Here is a 25,787-nt window from a genome sequence, read left to right as displayed (position 1 = left end):
ATTAGCTATTAGCATGATGAGGTTCCAGTATTAGAGATGTGCCCTGACCTAGCCAACACATTACAAACTCACAGACATGGTGCGCGATCAGCAGGTTTTGAATATACCACTTGCTGCGTTACAAGTTTTACTAGTTTGGAGTTTTGTAACTAAGAATTTAGAAAATTCACCATATACTGTACTTGTGAAAATAGCAACAAAGCAATTGAAAAACACTGTATGATGAAATCGTCAACCCTGTTACAGTCAACCCTCTCACTTAATTTGGCACTTAATTGGCACTTACTATAGTAATTGTGAAGGGGAAAGGTTTTGTTTTTAAGTAAAGAATAAATAAAATAAAATTGTATTGATTACATGCGCCAAATACAATGGGTGTAGACTTTACAGTGAAATGCTTGCTCACTAACCTATCTCAACTATGCAGTGTTAAAAAATGATAATAATAAATTAATAGTAACTACACAAAAAAATACCCAAGAATGGAGCTATATACAGGGAGTACCAGTACCAGATCAATGTGAGGTTTTATACAGGGAGTACCAGTACCAGATCAATGTGAGGCTATATACAGGGAGTACCAGTACCAGATCAATGTGAGGTTATATACAGGGAGTACCAGTACCAGATCAATGTGAGGCTATATACAGGGAGTACCAGTACCAGATCAATGTGAGGCTATATACAGGGAGTACCAGTACCAGATCAATGTGAGGCTATATACAGGGAGTACCAGTACCAGATCAATGTGAGGTTATATACAGGGAGTACCAGTACCAGATCAATGTGAGGCTATATACAAGGAGTACCAGTACCAGATCAATGTGAGGCTATATACAGGGAGTACCAGTACCAGATCAATGTGAGGCTATATACAGGGAGTACCAGTACCAGATCAATGTGAGGCTATATACAGGGAGTACCAGTACCAGATCAATGTGAGGTTATATACAGGGAGTACCAGTACCAGATCAATGTGAGGCTATATACAGGGAGTACCAGTACCAGATCAATGTGAGGCTATATACAGGGAGTACCAGTACCAGATCAATGTGAGGCTAAATACACGGAGTACCAGTACCAGAACATGGGTTCTTTATGACAGAATGTTACAATGAGATACAATCAAAAGGCACCCAAATGGTGGAACGACTGCAACAGCAAATTTATTTTCAAGTTCAAGTTTATTTGTCACATGCACTGTGAAATGCTTAACTTGCGAGCCCTTCCCAACAGTGCAAAATACTGATAATGGCAATCAATAATCAAGGAACAGTAGCCTAATGGTATGCTACTGTGATAATCAATTTAGCAGCAGCGTAGGTAAGACGGGGTGTGTGCATGTGTGTTATAGGCATTGGTTTTTCCTTTTATATTTCGAGGTTGGACGTTAGCACGTTTAGCACGTGGGGCGCACCGATTGGTGTCACCTCGTTAGTCAGTAGGTGTTTCACCTGTGCTGGTGTCACGCCCTGACCGTAGATTGCTTTGTATGTTTCTATTGTGTTTTGGTCAGGGTGTGACTTGGGTGGGCATTCTATGTTTGTATGTCTAGGTTTTTGTATTTCTAAGTTTCATCCGAGTATGGTTCTCAATCAGGGACAGCTGTCTATCGTTGTCTCTGATTGGGAATCATACTTAGGTAGCCTGTTTTTCCACCTTTGGCTGTGGGTAGTTGTATTTCTGTTTAGTGTTTGTATCACCTTGCAGGACTGTTTCGGGTTTTCCTTTTGTTATTTTTGTATTCAGTGTTCAGTCAGTTAAAATAAAGATGAACACGTACCACACTGCACCTTGGTCCTACACTCCGTACAACAGTCGTTACAGCTGGCCCAGGTAATATTTAAAGAAGTGAAATTGCAGGTTGCCAAATTCAAAACAACAGAAATCCCATGAAATTAAAATTCCTCAAACATTTATTTATTTCACCTTTATTTAACCAGGTAGGCAAGTTGAGAACAAGTTCTCATTTACAACTATGACCTGGCCAAGATAAAGCAAAGCAGTTCGACACATACAACGACACAGAGTTACACATGGAGCAAAACAAACATACAGTCAATAATACAGTATCAACAAGTCTATATACGATGTGAGCAAATTTTATTTTACCTTTATTTTACTAGGCAAGTCAGTTAAGAACAAATACTTATTTTCAATGACGGCCTAGGAACTGTGGGTTAACTGTGTGTTCAGGGGCAGAATGATAGATTTATACTTTGTCAGCTCGGGGATTTGAACTTGCAACCTTTCGGTTAATAGTCCAACACTCTAACCACTAGGCTACCCTGCCACCCCAATGAGGTGAGATAAGGGAGGTAAAGGCAAAAAAAGGCCATGGTGGCAAAGTAAATACAATATAGCAAGTAAAACACTGGAATGGTAGATTTGCAATGGAAGAATGTGCAAAGTAGAAATAAAAATTATGGGGTGCAAAGGAGCAAAATAAATCAATTAAATTAAATACAGTAGGGAAAGAGGTAGTTGTTTGGGCTAAAATATAGGTGGGCTATGTACAGGTGCAGTAATCTGTGAGCTGCTCTGACAGTTGGTGCTTAAAGCTAGTGAGGGAGATAAGTGTTTCCAGTTTCAGTGCTTTTTGTAGTTCGTTCCAGTCATTGGCAGCAGAGAACTGGAAGGAGAGGTGGCCAAAGAAAGAATTGGTTTTGGGGGTGAGGAGAGATATACTGCTGGAGCGTGTGCTACGGGTGGGAGATGCTATGGTGACCAGCGAGCTGAGATAAGGGGGGACTTTACCTATCAGGGTCTTGTAGATGACATGGAGCCAGTGGGTTTGGCGACGAGTTTGAAGCGAGGGCCAGCCAACGAGAGCGTACAGGTTGCAATGGTGGGTAGTATATGAGGCTTTGGTGACAAAATGGATTGCACTGTGATAGACTGCATCCAATTTGTTGAGTAGGGTATTGGAGGCTATTTTGTAAATGACATCGCCAAAGTCGAGGATTGGTAGGATGGCCAGTTTTACAAGGGTATGTTTGGCAGCATGAGTGAAGGATGCTTTGTTGCGAAATAGGAAGCCAATTCTAGATTTAACTTTGGATTGGAGATGTTTGATATGGGTCTGGAAGGAAAGTTTACAGTCTAACCAGACACCTAGGTATTTGTAGTTGTCCACGTATTCTAAGTCAGAGCCGTCGAGAGTAGTGATGTTGGACAGGCGGGCAGGTGCGGGTAGCGATCGGTTGAAGAGCATGCATTTAGTTTTACTTGTATTTAAGAGCAATTGGAGGCCACGGAAGGAGAGTTGTATGGCATTGAAGCTTGCCTGGAGGGTTGTTAACACAGTGTCCAAAGAAGGGCCAGAAGTATACAGAATGGTGTCGTCTGCGTAGAGGTGGATCAGAGACTCACCAGCAGCAAGAGCGACCTCATTGATGTATACAGAGAAGAGAGTCGGTCCAAGAATTGAACCCTGTGGCACCCCCATAGAGACTGCCAGAGGTCCGGACAGCAGACCCTCCGATTTGACACACTGAACTCTATCAGATAAGTAGTTGGTGAACCAGGCGAGGCAATCATTTGAGAAACCAAGGCTGTCGAGTCTGCCGATGAGGATGTGGTGATTGACAGAGTCGAAAGCCTTGGCCAGATCAATGAACACTGCTGCACAGTAATGTTTCTTATCAATGGCGGTTAAGATATCGTTTAGGACCTTGAGCGTGGCTGAGGTGCACCCATGACCAGCTCTGAAACCAAATTGCATAGCAGAGAAGGTATGGTGAGATTCGAAATGGTCGGTAATCTGTTTGTTGACTTGGCTTTCGAAGACCTTAACCTCTTGAAACTCTAGGGGTGCTATATCATTTTTGGATAAAAAGACGTGCCCGTTTTAAGCGCAATATTTTGTCACAAAAATATGCTCGACTATGCATATAATTGGTAGCTTTGGAAAGAAAACACTCTGACGTTTCCAGAACTGCAAAGATATTTTCTGTGCGTGCCCTAGAACGTGAGCTACAGGCAAAACCAAGATGAGACGGCATCCAGGAAATGAGCAGGATTTTTGAGGCTCTGTTTTCCATTGTCTCCTTATATGGCTGTGAATGCGAGAGGAGTAAGTTTGCCCTTTCTGTCGTTTCCCCAAGGTGTCTGCAGCATTGTGACGTATTTGTAGGCATATCATTGGAAGATTGACCATAAGAGACCACATTTACCAGGTGTCCGCCCGGTGTCCTGCGCCGAAATTGGTGCGCAAAAGTCAGCTGCAAATATTTTTCCACAGAATTCAGAGAAGAATGCAGGCTTCCACGAACGATATATCAATGAAGAGATATGTGAAAAAACACCTTGAGGATTGATTCCAAACAACGTTTGCCATGTTTCGGTCGATATTATGGAGTTAATTCGGAAAAAGTTTGACGTTGTAGGTGACTGAATTTTCGGTTCGTTTCGGTAGCCAAATGTGATGTACAAAACGGAGCGATTTCTCCTACACACAGACGCTTTCAGGAAAAACTGCGCATTTGCTATGTAACTGAGAGTCTCCTCATTGAAAACATCCGAAGCTCTTCAAAGGTAAATGATTTTATTTATTTATCTGGTTTTTTGAAAATGTTGCGTGCTAAATGCTACTCAAAATGCTAAGCTAGCTTAGCATACTCTTACACAAATGATTGATTTGCTATGGTTCAAAAGCATATTTTGAAAATCTGAGATGACAGTGTTGTTAAGAAAAGGCTAAGCTTGAGAGCAGGTGCATTATTTTCATTTTATTTGCGATTTTCAGAAATCGTTAACGTTGCGTTATGCTAATGAGCCTGAGGCTTTAGTCACGATCCCGGATCCGGGATGGGGAGTTTCTTGGTAGGATAGATATAGGTCTGTAGCAGTTTGGGTCTAGAGTGTCTCCTACTTTGAAGAGGGGGATGACCGCAGCTGCTTTCCAATCTTTGGGAATCTCAGACGACACGAAAGAGAGGTTGAACAGGCTAGTAATAGGGATGGCAACAATTTCGGCAGATAATTTTAGAAAGAAAGGGTCCAGATTGTCTAGCGCGGCTGATTTGTAAGGGTCCAGATTTTGCAGCTCTTTCAGAACATCAGCTGAACAGATTTGGGAGAAGGAGAAATGGGGAAGGCTTGGGCAAAGGCTTGGGCGAGTTGCTGTGGGGGGTGCAGTGCTGTTGACCGGGGTAGGAGAGGCCAGGTGGAAAGCATGGACAGCCGTAGAAAAATGCTTATTGAAATTCTCAGTTATGGTGGATTTATCAGTGGTGTTTCCTATCTTCAGTGCAGTGGGCAGCTGGGAGGAGGTGTTCTTATTCTCCATGGACTTTGCAGTGTCCCAGAAGTTTTTTGAGTTAGTGTTGCAGGAAGCAAATTTCTGCTTGAAAAAGCTAGCCTTGGCTTTTCTAACTGCCTGTGTATAATGGTTTCTAGCTTCCCTGAACAGCTGCATATCACGGGGGCTGTTCGATGCTAATGCAGAACGCCATAGGATGTTTTTGTGTTGGTTAAGGGCAGTCATGTCTGGGGAGAACCAAGAGCTATATCTGTTCATGGTTCTACATTTCTTGAATGGTGCATGTTTATTTAAGATGGTTAGGAAGGCTTTTTTTTAATATCCAGGCATCCTCTACTGACAGGATGAGATCAATATCCTTCCAGGATACCCCGGCCGGGTCGATTAGAAAGGCCTGCTCGCTGAAGTGTTTCAGGGAGCGTTTTGACAGTGATGAGTGGAGGTCGTTTGACCGCTGACCCATTACGGATGCAGGCATTGAGGCAGTGATCGCTGAGATCTTGGTCGAAGACAGCAGAGGTGTATTTAGAGGGCAAGTTGGTTAGGATGATATCTATGAGGGTGCCCGTGTTTAAGGCTTTGGGGAGGTACCTGGTAGGTTCATTGATAATTTGTGTGAGATTGAGGGCATCAAGTTTAGATTGTAGGATGGCTGGGGTGTTAAGCATGTTCCAGTTTAGGTCGCCTAGCAGCACGAGCTCTGAAGATAGATGGGGGGCAATCAGTTCACATATGGTGTCCAGAGCACAGCTGGGGGCAGAGGGTGGTCTATAGCAGGCGGCAACGGTGAGAGACTTGTTTTTAGAGAGGTGGATTTTTAAAAGTAGAAGTTCAAATTGTTTGGGTACAGACCTGGATAGTAGGACAGAACTCTGCAAGCTATCTTTGCAGTAGATTGCAACACCGCCCCCTTTGGCAGTTCTATCTTGTCTGAAAATGTTGTAGTTTGGAATTAAAATTTCAGAATTTTTGGTATTCTTCCGAAGCCAGGATTCAGACACAGCTCGAACATCCGGGTTGGCAGAGTGTGCTAAAGCAGTGAATAGAACAAACTTAGGGAGGAGGCTTCTAATGTTAACATGCATGAAACCAAGGCTATTACGGTTACAGAAGTCGTCAAAAGAGAGCGCCTGGGGAATAGGAGTGGAGCTAGGCACTGCAGGGCCTGGATTCACCTCTACATCGCCAGAGGAACAGAGGACGAGTAGAATAAGGGTGCGGCTAAAAGCAATAAGAATTGGTCGTCTAGAACGTCTGGAACAGAGAGTAAAAGGAGGTTTCTGGGGGCGATAAAATAGCATCAAGGTATAATGTACAGACAAAGGTGTGGTAGGATGTGAATACAGTGGAGGTAAACCTAGGTATTGAGTGATGAAGAGAGAGATATTGTCTCTAGAAACATCATTGAAACCAGGAGATGTCATTGCATGTGTGGGTGGTGGAACTAATAGGTTGGATAAGGTATAGTGAGCAGGACTAGAGACTCTACAGTGAAATAAGCCAATAAACACTAACCAGAACAGCAATGGACAAGGCATTTGACATTAAAGAGAGGCATGCTTAGTCGAGTAATCAAAAGGGTCCGGTGAGTGGAGAGACAGCTAGCCAGGCCATCGGTAGCAAGCTAGCATAGGATGGACGTCTGTTGTTTGCCACCTCTTGCGTTCCGTCAGTAGATTAGTGGTGTTCCGTGTGGTAGAGGGGATTAATCAAAATCACACAACAACAACAAAAATAAAAACAATAGATATAGTTAGAGGCCCAAGAAGAAAAAAAAAGAATAAAAATAAATAAATAAATTGTCCGATTGTCTATTCAGATAGCAGCCAATAAGACAGCTAACGGTTAGCAGGCCGCAGATGGGTGTTCAGGTAACGTCGCGACGGAGGAGCCAGCCGGATAACTCCTTCGGGTAGATAACGTCTGCAGTCCAGTTATGAAGGCCCGGTGGGGCTCCGTGTAGGCAGTAAAATGGGTCCGGATAGGTGACTGCAGCCCAGGAGTGATTGATGGAACTCTTCAGCTGGCTAGCTCCGGAATAATTGATGTTTGCTCCGGAATCGACGAAAGCCGATAGTCACACGGATAGCAGCTAGCTAGCTGTGAGATCCAGGTATGAATATCCAGAGTTAGTTAGTTGCAAATCCAGAAACAGTGGCCGGTTTCAAATAGGCTTTATGGCGAAAACACACCAAAAGATTATGTTAGGTCAGCACCTAGTCACAGGAAACCAGCCAAGGAGAGGGCTCACAAATGTCAGAAATAGCTATTAAATTAATCACTAACCTTTGATGATCTTCATCAGATGGCACTCACAGGACTTCATGTTACACAATAAATGTGTGTTTTGTTCGATAAAGTTAATCTTTGTCTAAAAAATCTCATTTGAAATTGTGTGTTATGTTCAGAAATGCATTGTCTCAAACAAACATCCGGTGAAAGTGCAGAGAGCCACATCAAATTACAGAAATACTCATAATAAACATTGATAAAAGATACAAGTGTTATGCATGGAATTATAGATAAACTTCTCCTTAATCCAACCACAGTGTCAGATTTTGAAAATGCTTTTCAGCGAAAGCAATCTTACGATAATCTGACGACAGCGCGCCACACATACAAGTTGTCAGGACCCGGTTACGAACCTGGGTCTCCGGAGTGAGAAACAGTCACTTAACCAACTGAGCCACGAATAGTCAGCAGAACCCAGAAGATGAGGCAGACACAGCAGTACTTAAGACTGTGTATTTAATAAAGTAAAAAAGGAGAAGTCCTTCAATACAAAAATGGCAAATCCAAAAGGTGGTAGGAATAGCACAAAAAAGCCTCAAGAGATACTCAAAAACAAAAACAGAATTCCACAAGAGCATCCACCGGAATCGACAAGAATACACAGAACACTAGGGCTGGGTGCTAACATACAAACACAGAGCACAGAACTGAGGGAAACAAAGGGTTTAAATACAATCAGGGGAAACGAGGCACAGGTGCAAATAATAATGGGGAACAAGGGAAAAAACATAAGGTCAAAAAGCACAATGGGGGCATCTAGTGACCAAAACCCGGAACAACCCTGGCCAAATCCTGACAGAATCCCCCCTAGGAACGGCTCCTGACGTTCCTACCAGCTCTCTCAGGGTGGAGGGCCCTGAACTGACGAATGAGGTCAGGGTCCAGGATGTCTTTGGCAGGAACCCAGGAGCGCTCCTCGGGACCGTAGCCTTCCCAGTCCACCAGATACTGCCAGGACCACGGCACCCGGCGGGAATCCAGTATCCGATGGACGGTATAAGCCGGCTGGCCTCCAATGACACGAGGCGGAGGGGGAGGTCTGTCTGCCGGGACAAGGGGAGAAAAACAACAGGTTTTAACAATGAAATGTGAAATGTGGGATTAATCTTAAGGGATCTGGGTAAGTGTAGGCGATAAGAAACTGGGTTAACTCTCCTGGCAACCTTGAAGGGACCGATTTATTTTTGGGACAGCTTGCGAGACTCCACCCGTAGAGGTAAGTCTCTTGTGGAGAGCCAGACTCTCTGGCCGGGGCGCAGGGTAGGCCCGGGACGGCGACGTCTGTTGGCTTGTTGTTGGTACCTCTTGTTGTTGGTACCTATGCATAAGATTAAGACGGGTCTTCCTCCACATAAGCCGACAGCGTCTGACGAACTTCAAGGCTGAAGGCACTCTGACTTCTGCCTCCTGGTCCGGGAACAATGGAGGAGCATAGCCAAACTGACACTCGTGCGGGGACATACCAGTGGAGGAGGAGCGCAAAGTGTTGTGCGCGTATTCGGCCCAAACAATAAAGGATGACCATGTGGACGGGTTGTCACGAGTCATACATCGGAGGGTGGTTTCCAGCTCTTGATTCATCCTCTCTGTTTGGCCGTTGGACTCCGGATGGTACCCTGAAGATAGACTGGCAGAAGCCCCCATGAGTTGGCAGAAGGCCTTCCAAAACCTTGAGGCAAACTGGGGACCTCTGTCAGAAACCATATCTTGAGGAATGCCGAAGACTCGGAACACATGATTAATTACCAACTCAGCCGTTTCCTTGGCAGAAGGTAACTTAGTCAGAGGGACGAACCTGGCCGCCTTTGAAAACCTGTCGATTATGACTAGGATAGTAGTATTGCCATGGGATGGAGGAAGTCCAGTAATAAAGTCCAATGAGATATGGGACCAGGGTCTGTGGGGAACAGGTAAAGGGTGAAGGAGTCCTTGAGGGCGGAGGTGAGAAGATTTGCCTTGGCAGCACACGGGACAGGCATTGACGAAAGTGGCAACGTCTTCTCTTATGGTAGGCCACCAGAACTTACGCTGGATGAACTCCAAGGTGCGACCTACGCCCGGATGACAGGTGAGGCGAGAGGAGTGCCCCCACAGAAGGACCTGAGTCCTCACTGCCTTGGGGACAAACAACCGATTGGAAGGACCTCCTTTCGGGTCCGGTTCGCTAGCTTGAGCACGTCTCACGGTATCCTCAACTTGCCACGAGATCGGAGCCACAATCTTAGCAGCAGGAAGGACAGGCTGTTATGTACTTGAGTGAAGACCCAAAAGCGGTTTTAACAGAAAACAGAGTTCTTTAATGAAAAACAGGAATGGCATAAATCCTCTTCCAACGTAGTCAATGGAACAAAAAGAACGTTAGTATAATGCAGGATGCACCTGCCAGGCAGACTCCGACAGGATAGGACAAGGTGGAAGCAAACGAGACGACAGCTTGCTTCTGGCATCAAAAACACAAACAAGAATCAGACACTGAAAGTAGCAGGAACAGAGAGAGAAATAGAGACCTAATCAGAGGGGGAATAGAGAACAGGTGGGAAAGAGTGAATGAGCTAGTTAGGGGAGATGTAGAACAGCTGAAGAATGAGAGACAGAGAAGGTAACCTAAAAAGACCAGCAGAGAGAGACAGAGTGAAGAGAAAGGACAGGAACAGACATAACAAGACATGACAGTACCCCCCCCCACTCACTCGAGGAGGAAACCTGGCGGCAACGGAGGAAATCATCGATCAGCGAACGGTCCAGCACGTCCCGAGAGGGAACCCAACTCCTCTCCTCAGGACCGTACCCCTCCCAATCCACTAGGTACTGATGACCACGGCCCCGAGGGCGCATGTCCAAAATCTTACGAACCCTGTAGATGGGTGCGCCCTCGACAAGGATGGGGGGGGGGAGGCACGAGCGGGGCGCGAAGAACGGGCTTAACACAGGAGACATGGAAGACCGGGTGAACGCGACGAAGATAGCGGGAGAAGAAGTCGCACTGCGACAGGATTAATGACCTGAGAAATACGGAACGGACCAATGAACCGCGGGGCCAACTTGCGAGAAGCTGTCTTAAGGGGAAGGTTCTGAGTGGAGAGCCATACTCTCTGACCGCAACAATATCTAGGACTCTTGGTCCTACGCTATTAGCGGCCCTCACAGTCTGCGCCCTATTACGGCAAAGTGCCGACCTGACCCCCTTCCAGGTGCGCTCGCAACGCTGGACAAAAGCCTGAGCGGAGGGGACGCAGGACTCGGCGAGCTGAGATGAGAACAGCGGAGGCTGGTACCCGAGGCTACTCTGAAAAGGGGATAGACCGGTAGCAGACGAGGGAAGCGAGTTGTGGGCGTACTCTGCCCAGGGAGCTGTTCTGACCAAGACGCAGGGTTACGAAAAGAAAGACTGCGTAAAATGCGACCAACAGTCTGATTGGCCCGTTCGGCTTGACCGTTAGACTGGGGATGAAAGCCGGACGAGAGACTGACGGAAGCCCCAATCAAACGGCAAAACTCCCTCCAAAATTGAGACGTGAACTGCGGGCCTCTGTCGGAAACGACGTCAGACGGAAGGCCATGAATTCGGAAAACATTCTCGATAATGATCTGAGCCGTCTCCTTAGCAGAAGGGAGCTTATCGAGAGGAATGAAATGAGCCGCCTTAGAGAATCTATCGACAACCGTAAGAATAACTGTCTTCCCCGCTGATGAAGGCAGTCCGGTGATAAAATCTAAAGCGATGTGAGACCACGGTCGAGAGGGAATGGGAAGCGGTCTGAGACGGCCGGCAGGAGGAGAGTTCCCAGATTTAGTCTGCGCGCAGACCGAACAAGCGGCGACAAATCGACGCGCGTCACGTTCCCGAGTGGGCCACCAGAAACGCTGGCGAATGGAAGCGAGCGTACCCCGAACGCCGGGGTGGCCGGCTAACTTGGCAGAGTGGGCCCACTGAAGAACGGCCGGACGAGTAGGAACGGGAACGAACAGAAGGTTCCTAGGACAAGCTCGCGGCGACGGAGTGTGAGCGAGTGCTTGCTTTACCTGCCTCTCAATTCCCCAGACAGTCAACCCGACAACACGCCCGTCAGGGAGAATCCCCTCGGGGTCGGTGGAGACCTCAGAAGAACTGAAGAGACGAGATAAAGCATCAGGTTGGTGTTTTTTGAGCCCGGACGATAAGAAATAACAAACTCGAAACGAGCGAAAAACAGAGCCCAACGAGCCTGACGCGCATTAAGTCGTTTGGCTGAACGGATGTACTCAAGGTTCCTATGGTCAGTCCAAACGACAAAAGGAACGGTCGCCCCCTCCAACCACTGTCGCCATTCGCCTAGGGCTAAGCGGATGGCGAGCAGTTCGCGATTACCAACATCATAGTTACGTTCTGACGGCGATAAGCGATGAGAGAAAAACGCGCAAGGATGGACCTTGCCGTCAGAGAGAGCGCTGAGAAAGAATGGCTCCCACGCCCACCTCTGACGCGTCAACCTCAACAACAAACTGACTAGAGATGTCAGGTGTAACAAGAATAGGTGCGGATGTAAAACGATTCTTAAGAAGATCAAAAGCTCCCTGGGCGGAAACGGACCACTTAAAGCACGTCTTAACAGAAGTAAGGGCTGTGAGGGGAGCTGCCACCTGACCGAAATTACGGATGAAACGACGATAGAAATTAGCGAAGCCCAGAAAGCGCTGCAGCTCGACGCGTGACTTAGGAACGGGCCAATCAATGACAGCCTGGACCTTAGCGGGATCCATCTTAATGCCCTCAGCGGAAATAACGGAACCGAGAAAAGGGACAGAGGCGGCATGAAAAGTGCACTTCTCAGCCTTCACATAAAGACAGTTCTCCAAAAGGCGCTGGAGGACGCGTCGCACGTGCTGAACATGAATCGAGAGAGACGGTGAAAAAATCAGGATATCGTCCATGTAAACGAAAACAAAAATGTTCAGCATGTCTCTCAGGACGTCGTTAACTAGTGCCTGAAAGACAGCTGGAGCGTTAACGAGGCCGAAAGGAAGAACCCGGTATACAAAAACAGAATTCCACAAGAGCATCCACCGGAATCGACAAGAATACACAGAACACTAGGGCTGGGTGCTAACATACAAACACAGAGCACAGAACTGAGGGAAACAAAGGGTTTAAATACAATCAGGGGAAACGAGGCACAGGTGCAAATAATAATGGGGAACTAGGGAAAAAACATAAGGTCAAAAAGCACAATGGGGGCATCTAGTGACCAAAACCCGGAACAACCCTGGCCAAATCCTGACACAAGTATTACAAGCATTTTCCATCCAAGCATTAGCGTCACAAAAAGCCAGAAATAGCACTAAAATAATCAATTACCTTTGAAGATCTTCTTCTTTTGGCAATACAAACTGTCCAATCTTCACAATAAATGGTTGCTTTGTTCGATTAAATCATTTTTTTATGCATAAAACGACACATTTTGTAAAAGGCTTGGGTCGTGAATTCCGTATCCTTCAACTTTCAACGAGACATGCGAAGCAATTAGTCACACAGCATTGACGTTATCTAGTCATGGTTGGTTTCATTGAAATACTTTGTTTGTTAGTAACACAACGACACCTGATGGCTCTTGTTACGTGCGTATTGACCGAAAGGAGGTGATTTGAACCCAGCAAACAATGACCTGATTACACGCCAATGATCTCACCTGTGCTTCTTTGAATAACTGTATTTCTGCCCAATCACCACTGATCCTCTTGAAATCTTGCTTGGTAGATAGCCAATGGGCTGGGGTAAATGGAAATAGCAATTGATTGTATCAGGGAAGACCAGCTCTTGACCGAAACTTGAGCGTAACACAGCCATTTGCCATTGGAATTTCTACCAGAAGGAGCCATTTTCTTTGCGCAAGGCAGTATTGAGTCAAGATAATTTTCCGCTCTTTTATTGAAGTAATTATGGCGAGTAAATCTGTAAAAGCAAAGGCAGGGATACGGATCTCCATGATATTATTGACGAGATTGAACGAGAAAGTGACACAGAATTCCAAGAAGATCTATCAGATTGTGTGTCAAGTTTGGACAGTCACTTTGAGGACATGTTTATGCATGGTGAGGATGCCATTCTCGATTGGTAAGTAATTCTCATGCAGTTGTTTGAAATATTTGACATATATATATATTCAGTAATGAAATGTTTGTAGAGGTGGCCACATGGCTTTCCCTTTGCCGTGTGTCTGAACCTCACCTGAGTGATTTACGTTCCCTACTTTAATATAATCTGTTTCTGTGTCTTTATTTCACAGTCCCTCCGATTCTGATTGGGAGCCCCCACTGAAAGGAGCTGGATCATCTAGCCGGACCCCTGCTGTCTCCGGCTCCACACCTCCCCCCGCCCTGCAAGGTGTGAAGTCTGTGACAAAGAAGCGGAGGTGGGGAGGGGCTAAACCTGCAATCAGAGAGGAGGAGGGTCGTTGGCACTCTGTGCTGGAGGAGGATGTGTTGCCTACACCTCCAGTATTCAGACCGAAGAGGCCATCAGGACCTCAGCTGGACATGACGTCTAAGTACAGCCCCATGCAATTTTTCAGCTGTTTTTTACCTCGGCAGTTGTTGATTCCCTGGTGTCGAACACAAACAAGTACGGTGCTAAGAAGCAGGCAGGCAAGAAAGAGGGATGGAAGCCCATTTCTTTTTCAGATTTTTTGGGTTCATGTCAATTGTCATTTACATGGGTCTTGTGAAGCTAAAAACCCTGAAAGACTACTGGAAAACTGCTTTCCTCTATCAACTTCCTTTCCCATCCACGGTCATATCATGCAAAATGTTTCTGACAATCTCACGGGCGCTTCATATCAGTGACCCAGAAGTTGATGAGGACAATGAGAAGAGAGGCACAGCTAGGTTTGATAGGTTGTGCAAAATAAAACCTCTCTACCCCAGCATCGTTGAGGCTTGCAAAACCTATTTTCAGCCTGCCCAGAACATTTCCATCGATGAGAGGATGGTGGCTTCAAAAGCCAGAATTGGCCTAAAACAATACATGCGCAACAAACCAACTAAATGGGGTTACGAACTGTTTGTTTTGGCTGATTCGGTGTGTGCATACACATGCAATTTTTTTGTTTATGAGGGGAAGAGCAGTTTTGCGACCGGTAAGGGACTTGGTTATGACTCTGTTATGCAGTTATTAGATTGTCAACTGCTGGGGAAGGGCTACAAACTTTTTGTGGACAACTTTTACACAAGCCCTACCCTGTTTACAGAGCTGAGGAAGCGGGATGTGTGGGCTTGTGGCACCATTCGGCCCAATAGTGGGCTTTCCGAAAACCAAGGTGAATGACATGCCTAAGCGGGCTGAGCGGGGTACCATGAGATGGATCCGTGAAGATGGCCTGCTCTTTGTGAAGTGGATGGACACCAGAGAGGTGGTCATGTGCTCCAGTATCCACAAGTCCTTCAGTGGAGATCACGTCATCAGGCGTGTGAAGGACGCTACTGGGGCATGGACCACCAAAAATGTCCCCATTCCTGAAGCCATCAAGGACTACAACAAGAGCATGGGAGGTGTAGACCTCTCTGATGCGCTTATAGGATACTACAATGTTCTCCACAAGACAATGAAGTGGTACAAGACATTTTTCTATCATTTCGTAGACATTGCTGTGGTGAATGCCTTCATCCTCCAGAAGGAAATGGCTCAGAGCTGTGGACATCCCCACATCTCACAGCTAGCCTTCAGGGAGCTGCTCATCCATGAGCTTGCTAGCTACAGCAAGTCCACTGTAGCTACGTCTGGCCCCTCTGCTCCAACCAGTAGTGTTCACCTGCCCAGATTCATCTCTGCAGGCATGAATGTGCCTCGGGGCAAAAAGGGCACAATAGGGAGACGTCGTTGTGCCCTTTGTCACAGGAAATGCCCTATCACCTGCACCAGCTGTTCAGTAACCCTCTGCTTTACAGCAGAAAGAGACTGCTATTGGGCATGGCATCAGAAGCACAATATTGTTTAGAGGACTGAGGGTCTTCACAATATTGTACATTATACATTGAATGTGTGTAAATAGTTACCCTTGTTATTTGAAAATGTTTCAAATGTTCATTTTTTTGGGGGGGGGTATGTTAGAATGGCATTTGAGTGTTTTGTATATAGTCATTTACTTCAATGTATCACTGTACCAATTCGGCCACTTGGGTACATTTGGGCACCTTGTGTGGGACACCTGGTTGACTACATGCTCAATGTCATGTAGCTCACTCATTCCTGAAGATATCTTTCTAAAACCTTTTTCAAATACTGTTGCCATCTTATGTTCTCCATTTCTACCACCCCCAGCATCCTATCTGTATGTTTGGATGTTCTTGTTTAGTTGAAAGATTATGCAGCAACAATAAAAACAGAAAACGAATGTTAATTTCCTTGTATTTTCTTCTACCAGATCTATGGTGTTCTATTCTCCTACATTCAATTCACATTTACACAAAATTCAGAGTGTTTCCTTTCAAATGGTACCAATAATATGCATGTCCTTGCTTCTGGGCCAGAACTACAGGCAGTTAGATTTGGGTATGTCTTCAGGCGGAAATTGGAAAAAGTGGGGGGGGGGTAGCTTTAAGAGGTTGCAACCACTGTATCAGATATCAAAAAGGCTTTACGGCGAAAACACACAAAAAGATTATGTTAGGTCAGCGCCTAGCCACAGAAAAACATACAGCCATTTTCCAAAGAAGGAGAGGTGTCACAAAAGTCAGAAATAGCGTTATAAATATACACTTACCTTTGATGATCTTGATCGGAATGCACTCCCAGGTATCCCAGTTCCACAATAAATGTTTGTTTTGTTCGATAAAGTCAATTTATGTCCAAATACCTGCTTTTTGTTCACGCGTTTAGCCCAGTAATCCAAATGCTCAATGCGCAATCACTTAGTTCAGACGAAAAGTCAAAAAAGTTATATTATAGTTCGTAGAAACATGTCAAACGATGTATAGAATCAATCTTTAGGATGTTTTTATCATAAACCTTCAATGTTTCAACCGGACAATTCCTTTGCCTTTAGAAATGAAAAGGAACGCAACTACCTCTCACGGCCATGCGCATGATTTAGCTCATGGCATTCTGCCAGACACCTGAGTCAAACAGCTCTCATTCGCTCCCCCTTCACAGTAGAAGCCTGAAACAAGGTTCTAAATACTGTTGACATCTAGTGGAAGCCTTAGGAAGTGCAATATGACCCCATAGACACTGTGTATTCGATAGGCAATGGCTTGAAAAACTACTGACCTCAGATTTCCCACTTCCTGGTTGGATTTTTTTCTCAGGTTTTCGCCTGCCATATGAGTTCTGATATACTCACAGACATCATTCAAACAGTTTTAGAAACTTCAGAGTGTTTTCTATCCAATTCACTAATTATATGCACATTCTACCTTTTGGGCCTGAGTAGCAGGTAATTTACTCTGGGCACCTTATTATCCAAGCTACTCAATACTGAATCCCAGTCCCAAAGAAGTTTTAAGAGTGCCTGGCCCAGTTCTCCAGTGGCCTTGAGAGATGTGGAGGGTTAACACCTTTTGTTGGCGCTCCCTGTTTGGTTTCTAGAAATGTCTTCCCTGTTTTTTCGATTGTCGGTAAGGTTGGTTTGAGAAAACAATCATATCAAAGGTAATGTGAACATTGCATTGTGAAAAGCTATTACTTTATATGCAATGTCAAACAAGTATTTCTAGATGAAATACTGACTTAATTTGGTGGAAAAAGTGGCTGGATTATTGTGTGCTGTACTATATCAATTTGAAATGTTTTGAAACTGACTTTATTTTCTCTTTAGTGTTTTGTAATAAACACATACTCGTGCAAATTGAAGACACACACTTGTTTTTCTATCCTCGTGGGGACCTGAATTCAATTCAAAATCCTATTTTCCCTAACCTTAACCCCTATACCAAACCCTTAATCGTAAAATAGTCTTTGTCCTTGTGGAAATGTATTGTATTTGTTTTACTTGTATGTTTTTTATTTGTGGGGACTTTAGCTGATTTCAGCTCCCCACAAGGATAAAAGAACAAAACCACACACACAAGAAGCTCTCAGACCACATGAAACATTTCCAACTATCTTAAAGGAAACTGTAAAGTGAACCTCAGCCAGACAAGAAGGAGAAGGAGGTAGAAACCACAGAATGTTCATTTTAGAAGTGAGAGATGAAGTCTGATATACTTCTCATCTGTCGACTCTGAGTGGCTCAAAGACTAAACAAAACAACAGTAGCATTTTCTCACCTCACAACTTCCTCCGTCCTCTTTAAGGTTGTTCATAACTCAATGGGGGACCTCTGTGTTGTGCAACGTTGATCTCTTTATGACACATTTTGTTGAAGTAAAGTGTCAAATGAAGTCATAAAGCCAGATAATGAGGTTGACAGTATTTATTCACAGATCTGTGCTCTACAGTCTTGTTGCTGGTGCTGAGCGATTAGTGCTTCTTGAAGTCGGTTTGGTTTCGGTTTGATTATAAAAAATGTAGTCACGATTTTGGTTTTTATTATTTGGGTTGAATGCTGTAACACAGAAAAAAACAATTAATAAAAGTCCCATGATGGTAATGACTGCTCATTACTCCTTATTGTCTATAGTCATGGCCAAAAGTGTTGAGAATGACACAAATATAAATTTTCACAAAGTCTGCTGCCTCAGTTTGTATGATGGCAATTTACATATACTCCAGACTGTTATGAAGAGTGATCAGATGAATTGCAATTAATTGCAAGTCCCTCTTTGCCATGCAAATGAACTGAATCCCCCCAAAACATTTCCACTGCATTTCAGCCCTGCCACAAAAGGACCAGTTGGCATCATGTCAGTAATTATCTCGTTAACACAGGTGTGAGTGTTGACGAGGACAAGGTTGGAAATCACTCTGTCATGCTGATTGAGTTCGAATAACAGACTGGAAGCTTCAAAAGGAGGGTGGTAATGGAATCATTGTTCTTCCACTGTTAAACATGGTTACCTACAAGGAAACACGTGCCGTCATCATTGCTTTGCACATCAAGGGCTTCACAGGCAAGGGTATTGCTACCATAGAGATTGCACCTAAATCAACCATTTATCAGATAATCAAGAACTTCAAGGAGAGTGGTTCAATTGTTGTGAAGAAGGCTTCAGGGTGCCCAATAAAGTCCAGCAAGTGCCAGGACCATCTCCTAAAGTTGATTCAACTGCGGGATCGGGCACCACCAGTACAAGGCTTGCTCAGAAATGGCAGCAGGCAGGTGTGAGTGCATCTGCACGCACAGTGAGTCAAAGACTTTTGGAGGATGGCCTGGTGTCAAGAAGGGCAGCAAAGAAGCCACTTCTCTCCAGGAAAAACATCAGGGACAGACTGATGTTCTGCAAAAGTTACAGGGATTGGATTGCTGAGGACTGGAGTAAAGGCATTTTCTCTGATGAATGCCCTTTCCGATTGTTTGGGGCATCCGGAAAAAAGCTTGTCCGGAGAAGACAAGGTCAGCGCTACCATCAGTCCTGTGTCATGCCAACACTAAAGCATCCTGAGACCATTCATGTGTGGGGTTGCTTCTCAGCCAAGGGTGTGGCCTCACTCACAATTTTACCCAAGAACACAGCCATGAATAAAGAATGGTACCCACACATCCTCCGAGAGCAACTTCTCCCATCCATCCAGGAACAGTTTGGTGACGAACAATCGGGCGGCCCCAAAACCCCACAAATTCTGACAAACTCCAAGCATTGATTATGCAACAATGGGCTGCCATCAGTCAGGATGTGGCCCAGAAGTTAATTGACAGCATGCCAGGGTAGGTTGCAGAGGTCTTGAAAAAGAAGGGTCAACACTGCAAATATTGACTCTTTGCATCAACTTCATGTAATTGTCAATAAAAGCCTTTGACACATGAAATGCTTGTAATTATACTTCAGTTTTCCATAGTAACATCTGACAACAATATCTAAAGACATTGAAGCAGCAAACTTTGTGGAAATTAATATTTGTGTCATTCTCAAAACGTTTGGCCATGACTGTACACCCGCACCCCCTCTTTGGTTTTCGACTTTGCTGGTTTACTAATCACTGGCTCTGACAACCATCATTACACACAACTAGCACTGTCGTTACGCGCACCTGCACCTCATCATAAGACACAGATGGACTCCATCATTTCACTGATTCCCTCCTCTATATCTGTCACTCCCTTAGTTCCATTCCCCAGCCAATATTGGTTATTTGTTTCCTGTCCAGATGATATTCTTGTTCCGTGGTTCTTGCATTTTTAAACTCACCTCCTGCTTCTCGATTCCCAGCGTCTCCTTTTCAGAATACTGCCTCAACAAATGGAAACAGCAGGGAATCAGGACATGTCCCAGACGTTCGATGGACAGGGATACCTACAGTACTTCGTCAGCACCATGACCAGCTGGCGCAACTGGGGATGGCTATGGAGTAGGTCCTTCATGTTCTTCAACGTCTCGAATATACTAGAGAGGTGTTGCCTTCAACTAGCACAGGATTCTCTACCACCAGTCCATACAGAAGTCCGCCCAGGTCAGTGATGCCCGTTTGTCTCTTCCGGACAAATATGACGGAACCCCATCTAAATGCCGTGGCTTCCTACTCCAATGCTCTATTTTGCACACCAGATAGGAGCTCCCACCACCAAGAGGTCCAAAGTTGCCAAGGTTATTTCTCCACTGACTGGGCGGGCGTTGGTGTGGGCTACAGCCGTCTGGGAGAGGAGAGGAGGAGCTAGCTTTGTATGAGGGGTTCATGGCTCTGTTCAGAGGTATCTTTGATCATCCACTGGAGGGCAGAGGTGGTGAGCACCTATTCCAAATATGGCAGATTGACCAGACCATTGCTGAGTATACGCACACCTTCCGGACAGTAGCAGCATCCAGTGAATGGAATGAGCCAGTGCTCTGTATGTCATTCAGAAGAGGACTGGGTGAGGAGGTCAAAACAGAACTGGCATGTCAAGAAAAAGTCAAGGGGTCTGAATACAGGTGGGTCCTGTGTGGCTCAGTCGGTAGAGCATGGCGCTTGCAACGCCAAGCGTCGTGGGTTCGATTCCCGCTAGGGCCACCCATATGTAAAAGTAGTGGCCCCAGCCGACTTGTAAGTCGCTTTGGACAAAAGCGTCTGCTAAATGGGATATATTATTATTATAAGACAACAACCTCTCCTTGGACGCACTCATTGCAATGACCATTTGTCTGGATAACCTTCTTCGGGAGCGTCGGCACTCTCATCGCTTCTCCCCCTCCCTCAGAGCCTGAACCCATGGAGGTAGGGGTCACATGCCTCCCCGCAGCTGAGCAACGCAGATGGAAACAGCTGAGGCTCTGTCCCTATTGTTGTCAAGGGGGGCTTCAGAAATGTCGGTACGTCCCAACTCAGGATCTACAAGAGCAGACGGATGGACATGTGATCTTCCACCTCCTGGGGCAGGTGTAAGTATCGCATCTTCATCATTTTCTGCCAGGACCGGTAGAGGGAGCGGGTCCAGAATTTCTTATGTCACTCCTCCACCCGGCTGACTCCCGTCCAGTGTGTTCTGGGTTATCAGCGGGCCCTGGCTCTGTGGACCCTGGGCCAGACCAAAGCTCCTGCGGTGGATGAGTGGTTTAGGCGTGATAAAGTGTGGAGCGATGCCCACGTGCTACTCCAGCACCCCATCCACCTGGATCAGGCGGATCGCCATCGCAGGGAGGCTCCTGTGTTCCAGCCTGGTGACGCGTCTGGCTCTCCACAAGGAACCTCACACTCCGCCTGCCCTGCAAGAAGTTGAGCCCCCAGTTTGTGAGCTCAACGAGGTGATGTATAGATTACAGCTCCCCAGTGACTACTGTATCTCACCTTCCTTTCATGTCGCTTTCATCGTCCTGTGGCTGGAGCCGTGCGTCGGGGGGGGGGGTACTGTCACGTCTACTCCCGCTCCCCCTCTCCAGTGTTCGACATTGCCAGTTTACTAATCACTGGCTCAGGGTCTCCATTACAATTAACCATCTATTCACACTACTTTACTTGAATCGCGGTTTGCAAAAATGGAAGTTGTATAATTAAGAACAGTATCTTGCAGGATTTAATAGTTGGAATTGTAAGAGTTGTTGCCCTGTTCCTTTCTCTGCGATCATCATTCTAATGGATTCCAGAAAGAACAAAACCCTGTCCTCAAACATTTACATCAAAAAGTGCAGTTATGGGCAAAGACCCAAAACATCCACATCAAATTAAATATTTTTCTTGATCAAATAATATAGAAAACCACTTTCTGTGCAGTTTTCATTTACCATCCTTACAAACCACTTAATGTAAATGTGCATTACTGTATTGTATATAGGCTGGTCATCTAGGTTAGAACCTGTAGACTTTCCATCACCATGAAGAAAAGCAATGTTCAACACAGTAACTGAGTACATTGAGAAATCAAGTGGTTTGCGATGGTGTGGCTCGGTTGGTAGAGCATTGTGTTTGGAACACCAGGGTTGTGGGTTCAATTCCCACGGGGGACCAGTACAAAGAAGCATGAAAATATATGCACTCACTACTGTGTCTACTAAAAATAATTAATAGACCATTTCAGTTTTCACATAGAAATAACTTGCATTTGCAAAGTATTTCAAGAAACTGGGAATCAAACCTGTATCAAGAAAGTTTTTTTTTATCCTGCAAATATGGTCAGATGAACTGTTTTGCACAGATAATTATCAGACTCAAGTTACAAATGCTGCTAGACACTGAAATGTAGTTTACATTTTTACTCAAAAGTTGTGCACTGGGCCTTTACTAGTCCTCTATTAGTAGACCTATATAAGTGTCTTCAGTGTGGGCAATTTTGTATTTTTTGTATTTATTTTTTGCATTAAATTACATTTCACAACAGATTTCTCAATACATTAAGGCCACTACTCTACTACCAGATGTCTACAACACAAAATACATGTGTACGTGTATTTTGTACATTGTACATACGTCTACATTGTTAACAGCAGTCTAAATAGTTAGCAAGACGTTTAAATGAGACGTTAACATCTATGGTTAGAGTGAGGGCGTGTAGCTCCCTTTCAAAGGTGTGAGAGACCACGACAAGAAACTGAAAACCACTTCCTGTTGACTTTGTTCTGTGCTGAGAAGAGCTGTTTAAAGTTCTCAGGTGTGAAGGTGCTCTGAGTCTGATTCACTGTATTTCCATGGCAAGAAAGAATCAACTTGATCAGACCCACATTTCATATAACAACATGGACCTGAATTTTTTTCCTGGCTGCCATTGACTCAGATGCTTAATTTAAAATAAGATATTTCCAATATCAAAATAAAAAATGTAAACCCCCTGCAAGTTCCCTTCATGGACGTGGGGCATCGACAGAGATGTGTGGGCTTTGTTAGAATTGTAGAGTTTTGTCGGGACTTCATTTGATAGAGATGGACCAAATCAGAGCTGTTGGAAATCTTCCTATTTATTAAAACAGACATTTCATAGTATATTAGCCGTTAGCATAATGAGGTTCCAGTATTACAGATGGGCCCTGACCTTTCCTATCACATTATAAACATTATCACAGACAAGGGGCACGATCAGCAGGACACAATGTTCACAAATCTTCAGTTACTATGTAGAACAAACAGGCATCTCTTACATGTAGAATGAGAAATCAGTCATTTGTGGCTTTCCTGTCTGCAACTTTCCTACGTTTGGCTACTGAACGTGGCCCTGATGAAACCTCTGACCTACACAGCTCTGACAGGCATTACAAAATACATTTACTGGCACGATAGAAAAGGACTGGCCTTGGTACCAGTCTGTTTGTGCCATCATGCCACTCCTTGTCATGCCAAACAGTCGGTGGAATGATAGCACAAACAGATGTTGGACCAGGCTAGAAAATGATTTGTTTGATAATGACACCTAATATAGTAGAGAGGAGTTATTTACAGTAAAAATATCACTGGCACATCAAAAGGCACAGTTTCGTGGCACGTTTTAGAATGACCATTGGAGTGATCAGGTATTGAAGTACAGGAGGAATAACAAGTACATGCATATGAACATGCCTATGTTAAAACACACATACAGTGCATTTGGAAAGTATTCAGACCCCTTGACTTTTTCCAAATTGTATTACGTTATAGCCTTATTCTAAAACAGATTAAAGTCATTTTTTTCCTCATGAATCTACCAAAAACAATTTCATCATTTTAGAATAAGGCTGAAATATAACAAAATGTTTGAGTTTGAGTTTTAATTTTTATTTTTGAATTTTATTTTTATTTTATTTTTACAGGGACAGTGCACATTAATCAACGTTTCAGTAAAAGTGCCGGTTATAGCCTGTCTACTGTATATAGCCTGTCTACTGTATATAGCCTGTCTTTTTACTGTTGTTTTATGTCTTTACTTACCTATTGTTCACCTAATACCTTTTTTGCACTATTTGCTAGAGCCTGTAAGTAAACATTTCACTGTTGTATTCGGAGCACGTGACAAATAAACTTTGATTTGATTTGATACATACAGTGCATTTGGAAAGTATTCAGATCCCCTTACTTTTTTCACATTTTGTTATGTTACAGCCTTATACTAAGATGTATTAAATTAATTGTTTTCCTCATTAATCTACACATAATACCGCATAATGACAAAGCGAAAACAGGTTTAGACATTTTACAAAATTATTTAAAAAATATACATAAGTACTCAGACCATTTAATATGAGACTCAATTGAGCTCAGGTGCATCCTGTTTCCATTGATCATCCTTGTGATGTTTTTACAACTTAATTGGAGTCCACCTGTGGGAAATTTAATTGATTGGACATTATTTGGAAAGGCACACACCTGTCTATATAAGGTCCCACTATTGACATTAGTGAGAATTAGATATGGCTCATTGATTTTGTTGTTAAGGTTGATTTAAAGGTAGAGGTAATTTAATCAACTCAATGTCAATAGTGAGGTCTATCATGAGATTGTTCAGTAATACATCTCAATAGCTTTGCAGTGACGCTTCCCATCCAACCTGACAGAGAGCTTGAGAGGATCTGCAGAGAGGAATGGGAGAAACTCCCCAAATACAGGGGTGACAAGTTTGTAGTGTCATACCCAAGAAGACTTGAGGCTGTAATCGCTGCCAAAGGTGCTTCAACAAAGTACTGAGTAAAGGGTCTGAATACTTATGTCAATGTATTAAAAATAAACTGAAATATCACATTTTTAAAAAATGTATAAAAAGTTTTGTCATTATGGTGTGTAGACGAGGGAAAAAACATGTAATCAATTTTAGAATAAGGCTGTAACGTAACAAAATGTGGAAAAAGTCAAAGGGTCTGAATACTTTCCGAATGCACCGTATTTGGGGCAGCAGGTAGCCTAGTGGTTAGAACGTTGGGCATGTAATGGAAAGGTTTCTGGATTGAATCCCCAAGGTAAAAAGCTGTTGTTCTGCCACTGAACAAGGCAGTTAACCCACTGTTCCCTGGTAGGCCATCATTGTAAATAAGAATTTGTTCTTAACTTACTGGCCTAGTAAAATAAAAATACATGTTTTTTCCTCCAGTATTTCCACTCTTATGTCTTGCAGACAGAGTATCTTTCTGTATTAATAACAGTACTATGATTCCCTGATTATGTCCTTGTAAACCATGTCTGGGCAGAACAGTCAACCTTGACCTTTCAGGAACCACACTGTGCACTTAAATAAAAAAATATATAAAATCCAATAATCCAACAATGTGTGAAATTTCAAATTATTTTAGAAGCAATAGTAAATTATTCAAGAAAAGTGTCAACATATTTGGCCGAAAACATTTCCTTCTGCTGGGACATACTGTATTGAGTAATGGGTTCTCTTCTCCCTTTTCTAGGTACTGGGACTCTGACGAACCAAACAACCATGGGCCTAATGGTGAAATAGAAAACTGTGTCCTATTTGGTCAACACTGTTCCAGAGATAAAAAATTATTGGTTTGACTGTCCATGTGTTGAACCATTAACAGAATCTGGGAGAGTCATTCAGTCTGCAAAAGTCAGCAGCCACTCCATAGTGCTGCCAAATGCAGTGTATTGAATGAGTAACCAGCACAAGGCACCGTATTGTTGGGTAGCACAGCGTAAAAGGCCAGTTTCCTAGACACAGATTTAAACCTTCCAGACTAAGAAGAAGATCCCATGGAGATTCTCTATTTCAAGTAGTTAAAACCTGTTGCGCCGAGCAATCCCGTATCCGGGATCCTATTTATAGCCTCAAGCTCATTAGCATAA

The 25,787-nt window shown here is 44.2% G+C and overlaps 1 long non-coding RNA gene across 1 annotated transcript in view; it reads left to right on the top strand.

The window, feature by feature from the left end:
* The window catches only part of LOC135509919 (uncharacterized), a 35,663-nt gene extending 9,876 nt beyond the window's left edge, over positions 1-25,787 (top strand). Inside the window, exon 3 of the long non-coding RNA XR_010451018.1 lies at positions 25,391-25,787. This is a non-coding gene — a long non-coding RNA (uncharacterized LOC135509919). The remainder of the gene's footprint in view (positions 1-25,390) is intronic.

This window comes from Oncorhynchus masou, chromosome 23 (genome assembly GCF_036934945.1).
Source record: "Oncorhynchus masou masou isolate Uvic2021 chromosome 23, UVic_Omas_1.1, whole genome shotgun sequence".
Lineage (NCBI taxonomy): Eukaryota > Metazoa > Chordata > Actinopteri > Salmoniformes > Salmonidae > Oncorhynchus > Oncorhynchus masou.
Note: the sequence above shows the minus strand (reverse complement) of the source record. Positions and strands in the feature narration are given on the sequence as shown.